Genomic DNA, 6,023 nt, shown 5'->3' on the forward strand with positions numbered 1-6,023 from the left:
TGGAGACTCTTCTTTCCAGCTTTGGGCAGGGTGTTCAGAAACAAATGCCTTTGTGGAATTCCACTCCTTCCTCAGGGGAGGTGTGCTGATTCCAAGCTGGATTTGGCTCCATCCAAGCCCCATTCCACTGAAGGCTTTAACTGGAGAGCCTGCTGCTACCTGGAGGGGTGTGGGGAGGAGGGGTGAAAGGTGGTCCTGGCAGGTGGGAACTGGTGTGACACAGGGCACGGAGTGTGGTGATGTCACATATGCCAGGCTGGAAGTCCAGCTGGCAGGATGAATGAATGAGGTCCTATCACTGTTTATTCCCATCACTGTTTATTCTGCCCTGGGTAATGCCTGAGGATGGCACTTCTTTTCCTACCTGGTCTCAAGTACAGAGCAGAGTGAGGAGCCCCATCCTTGGTTAACACTGTAAGTAGTCTGGTATATAAAAAGATAAATCTATGTAGAAGCCATACAGCTGGTGAGAGAGGAATGCTCTCTGTTGCATATCACCCTGTAAAATGTCTCTCTGCAGAGAGCCTTGGGCAGGAATTCCTTGCTCAGGAATTCAGTTCAGAGCAGTTTATTAATCCCTGCAGGCTCTACAGACAGAATAGAGAATTATTGACTCTGTGGCACCAGTGGAGCATCCAGAACTGGTGTTTTGTTTAAAACAGCAGCAGTTACTGCTCAGCAGAGCCTTACTGAGTCAGAACTCCCCTTCTGTGAGTTTTGTTCTGATGTGGCTGAGAACTGGGGTGTTGGTGGGATGGTGGGAGGTTTGTTGTGCTGCCTGGCCGAGCACAGGGGAGACATCCCAGGCAGGGCAGGGGCTGGACTGAGCTACCCCAGAGCAGGGTCCTTCACTGGAGCGGGCCCATGAGCTCACTGGGGCATTGGTATGATCTGGGTGTGATGTGCAGGATGGGAAGCAGTAGCTGATCCTTGGTTGTGCCATGTGTGAACCCTCCTTGCTGCTCCCAGGCTCGGTGACACTGGGCAGTGCTTCCAGCTCCTGGCCACTTGCTGCTGCCCTGGCCTGCAGGAGCTGCCCTGCACTGAGGCTGTCCTGGTTCAAACCTGAGTCATGGTTCCTTTCATCCATCCCTTTCTTCTCCCTCACCACCCAACACACCTGGTTTTTAAAACTAAAGTGCAGGAGTATGTTACAGTAGTTCCTGTCTCTGCTGCTGCTCCCCTTCAGAAAGTTAAACCTGGATGCAGCTCCCGGTACCCCTGGTGAGTTAAACCTGGACACAATGCCCAGATCTTGTACCACAGCAGTTTCCTGACCCAGTGGTGGCTTTGGGAGTGTGAGCCTAAATTGCCACCTCCAGCTGGGACTTGTGAGCTGAAAATTTCATGCAGATTTGCTGCTGTTGGGAGGGCAGCTGTGACCCCCTTGTTCTTCATCTGAGGTGCTGATAGCATGGGGGGGAAGTGGCCACAGAGCATGACCCAGGGCTGGGACTGGAAATAGCACCCGGGGCCCCGCCCCTGCACCCTGGCTGTCCCTGCCCCCGTGGACTCGCTTCTACAACAGAATGAAGTGCCGTGCTCTCCTCTTGGCCAAAGCTTTCCAAGCACTTTGAAAAGAAAGAGTCAAGAAGTGCTAAATATCATCGTTCTGTTTACTTGTCGTTCCTGATGGGGACGAAGAGCCTCAAAAGTAGCATTGGGACCTTGAACCAGAACTTGGCCATGAGTAGGAAGGCAGAGCCCGCATTCCTGGCCTTGGAATCAGGTAACCCCCCTCACCCAGGTAACCCCCCATCGCCATCTGTTCCCGAGGGTGTGAAACCTGAAATAAGAAAGTGAAAATAAACATTCATGGGGATTGTTTTTCATGCAAAAAGTTTTAATGGTGCCACAGCAGCCCCCATGGGCTCGTGAGCCTCACGCAGCGGGTGCCCAAAGCTTTCCCAAGCCCCGTGTTTCCCCCAGTTCCCCGCCCTGTTTCTCCCAGTGTCCCCCTGATGCCCTCCCCCAGTTCCCCCCAAGTGGCCCAACTGTGCTGGCAGTGCCCTCACGCTGCCACTCACTGCAGCTGCCACGACTTCCAGTGCATGAGGGGCCATAACCCAGTTGGCCCCAATTAATTTAATTACCTACAGGCTACAGAGCTAAACATAAGTGCTATAAACTTAGATTAATAAACTTCTCAAAACTTAAAATATCTTTAAACCTTTGCTTTTCGTTACAGAAATACAAAATAAATAGCTTGAGGATTAATACAAAACAGGAAACTAATATTATCTTGTTTATTGACTTTTCTCCCAAATAGTACCTTAAGTTGAAAAAAATCTTTTTAAAAAATGAACTTCACTTCATGGAAAAAGTATTCAGCATCCCTGAATTTATACAAGTGTTTCTGAACAATAAACTAAACATATTTATTTCTTCTACCCATCACCAACTAAGCAAAGGTTATATATCCTACTATTTCTAAGTTATACATGTAAAAATAGTAATTTCTGTTTTCTCACTGATAGTGATCTGGTTGTAACATTTCATTGGAGCATTCCCTGGGCTCAGTGCAGAAAGAACTCAGTGAAATTCCCTGCTTGGTCGCACAGGGGATCAGGGAAGCTCTTTTTGTTGACCCCCTTCTGCCTTTAAAACATATTTTGCCTGGAACTTTGGTATAAAGAGATCTTTTTCTCCTTTCGTTACCCCTGCAGTCCTCACCAGCCTGACACTGCGGTCTCTGATCCATCACCGCTTCCCACTGGGAACAGGTATGAAGGGATCAGCCTGTGGAGCTCCCACTGACCTCACTGGTAAGTCCCCATCACTTCATGGACAGTTTGGGGTTCTAAACACTGATTTCATGAATATTTGGAAATGTTACTTTGTAAACAGGGCAGGTACTGAGGCTTATGACAAAAAACCTGAAAACCTGAAGTCTCGAGCTGCAATTGCACTTCAAACACATCGTTGCACAAATGAACTGCAATAACTGCTGGGCAGGGAGTGAACAGGAGAGTGGTGTGCAGTGATGCTGCAGCCAGTCCAATTCTGCAGAATTCCTTCCAGAATTATCTTCTGAGACTGAACATCATTCTTGTGGCACTTTTCTTGTGGCAGGTGGAGGGTGAGTCCCCCCTGGGCCCAACACTCCAGCCCCAGGATGGACTGGAAAGGGGGCTCCTCTGCATCCTCCCATGTCCGAGACAAGGTGTTTGTGCCCAGGGCAGGGAGGCTCCCTCCACATGGAAGATGTGGAGAGAATTAGTGAATGCTTTGTTTTCTTACTTCTGCTGCCTCTGCTCATGATTTATCATGCAGCCCAGGCTCGGGGGCAGGTTGTGTGCTAAAGCACTCCCAGGGTTCTGCCAGGCTGGGCAGGCAAATAGAGCTGATGAATGATCTGATTCAGGCTCTAATTCATTAACTAATCATAAGGAATGAGCAGAGAGAAAATAAGCCCAATTGAAGAAGTTGGAGAGGTTCATTAATGGTCCCTCTGTCCCTGTGTGCTGCTTTATGCTTTTCCCAGAGCTCCATTCCTGAGCTGTGCTGATGGACACGGTGCTCGGGGTGTTCAGAGCCCGGCTCAGGCTGTCTGGTTGGTGTATTTTCATTATAGAAATACATCTTGCCTTTCTGATGCTGTTTCCTTGGTGCTCTGTGCTCCGTGTGATGGTCTGTGGCAGCACAGGAGGCTGCAGGCCTGGAGGGTCAGCAGGGCTGGGGGTGGGACTGGTCCCTCTGTACCACTGAGAGCACAGAGGAATGACATCCAAGAGGGGAAAGAGACCTCCTGGCCAGTATGAGAAGGACAAAACAGGGTCCCAATGCTGATGTCTGACCTCTCTTCACTGAGGAAACAGGCTGAAGAGAGTCTGGAGGGTGGGAAGGCAGGAGGGAAGTTAAATATATATAAGAAGAACAGAAACCCTTGAAGAGCTCGCCCACCTCCATGAGAAGCTGCCACCCTCCTGCCAGCATGTGATACCTCCCTTTCCATTGCTACACTATATAAAAAAAAAATTGAATGACAGCAGCCTGAAGGCCCAGAGTTTGGAGCAGATCCTCAGGGAAGATGCAGTGTACTTCAGGTTGCAGCCCAGAGCTGAAACCAAAAATGTGAAGTTTGCTAATATGCCAGGAACCCAGTGTGGTGATTGTGGTTGCAGAGTTAAGGGGGATGGGGTGATTCTTTCAGAACAGATGGTTTTGGTCCAGAGCACTTGGGGAATTGCTCCCTGACAGTTGATGCCTTTCCCAGTGTGACTGGTTTCTCCACATGGGTTAGGATCAGTTGTCGGGCACTGCCTCACTTGGGGATCATGATGGGTTAGCTCTGGATTAGCTCAGCAGGCTCTGCTTTAGCCTGAGCTTTTGGAAGAAAGAAGTCTGAGTTCTTGTCCCTCGTTCTTGGAATGTTCCTTGGTGAAGTGACACAGCCCAGGAGCTCCCTCCTGGGGAGGAGGTGAGGAGGAGGTGCTGCTGGGGAGGAGGTGAGGATTTGGCAGTTCTGCTCGGTGGGCTGTGGCATGAAACCCGTGGGCAAGGCTGTCTGTGGGGACAAGAGGCTTATTAGGGCCTTTAGCTTTAAAGTACGTCTTGTTTTTAGTTCTCTCTCCCTACATATATTGAACACATTTAGGGCACTTATCACCATAGCATCACAGCTCTGAAATATCCTGTGTGTGAAACATAGGCATCCATCCCAAAATAGCTGCCTGCTCTTTTACCAAAGCACCAATATCGAGCGGAATTCTGTTTATTTCTAAGTATGCCTGGGATACGTGGATGTGTCTTGGTGATAGAGCCAGCTGCTTTCTGGTCCAGCTTTAAAGGGATTAGAGTAGTCCTCAACAGAGGACCAGCTTGTCTTCCCTGAGGCGTTGAGCTGTCTCTGAGGTGGCATTGCTGAGTTGTGCTCACCTTCCTGTTTGTGGCTGGTGCCACCGTTTGTACCTGGGCGCACGACACGTTTTCAGCTTGTCAGGGTGTTTCTGCAGGAGCTGAAATACTGATAGAGAGCACAAGGTGAGAACTTATCTGTGCCTTGGTGGTTGTTGTGCCCCTGAAAATCCCCACAGGCAGGCCCAGCTTCCACAGAGAAAGTCTGGAAGAGTGAAGGACCAGGGGTTGTGGCCTAGTGAATGATTTTATCCGTTCTCTTTGCTTAGTTCCAGGAGAAATTGTCCTTCTCTGAGGCCCATGCCAGGGCCTCAAAGAGTTTCCATTGACCAGTGGAGTTCCTTCCCTGGGTCTGTATGCAGGTAGCCAAGGATGGGATTTCATGGCAGTTCTGGAGGGAACACAGCTCCCACTGTCAGGAGAGGTGGCGGGTGGTGCCCGCAGCTGGGGTGGGAACTGCTGGTGGATAAACCAGCAATGGAAACCAAGTATGAAACCCAAAATCTGTTGTGCAGAGGTTTTCTGGAAAGCAGGCACAGCTGTGAGCCAGCACCACTCTCTGATTCTGCTGGCTTTCCTGGGATTCACAGGAGGATGCTTGGAATGGGGTCAGCTGGAAACTGGAGCTGGTGCTGCCACGGCAGAGGGTGGTCTGGGGCACAGGGAATGCTGAATTCTGCTTTCTGTTACATAGACGATGTTTCATGCATCTGAATGTAGAGTGAAACCCATGAATCCCACTTAAGATATTTACAACAGCCACATCTGAGTGGGCAGTGGGAAGGGGCTGGAGGGAGCTCATGGGGAGGAGGTAGCTGACAGGTGATCAGAGGAAACCAAGCAATGAGGAGAAGCAAGATTCAGCGCCCTGACTGCAGAGCTTGGGTGACTGCAGTGATGGCACGGCCCTTCCCATTGGCTTTTTCATCTCCAATCACCTTTTAGACTGTTCTGTGTTAAAATTCCTGGGCTAAAACCAAAGAGAAAGGCAAGCAAGCAACTACCCTAAAAAAAAATCTAAGTGACCCCCCCTCCCCCTCAAAGGCAGCGTAAATTATCAGCCAGGAGCTGATTGACTCTGATTTATGGTTTCTTTATCCTGAGACAGGCAGGTAATGACCCGCTGTTAGATTTCTGTGGGCTTCCTGCAGCCCTGAGAAGATCAA

Source organism: Corapipo altera, unplaced genomic scaffold (assembly GCF_003945725.1).
Source record: "Corapipo altera isolate COAL_440 unplaced genomic scaffold, ASM394572v1 75, whole genome shotgun sequence".
In the NCBI taxonomy this organism is placed as follows: domain Eukaryota; kingdom Metazoa; phylum Chordata; class Aves; order Passeriformes; family Pipridae; genus Corapipo; species Corapipo altera.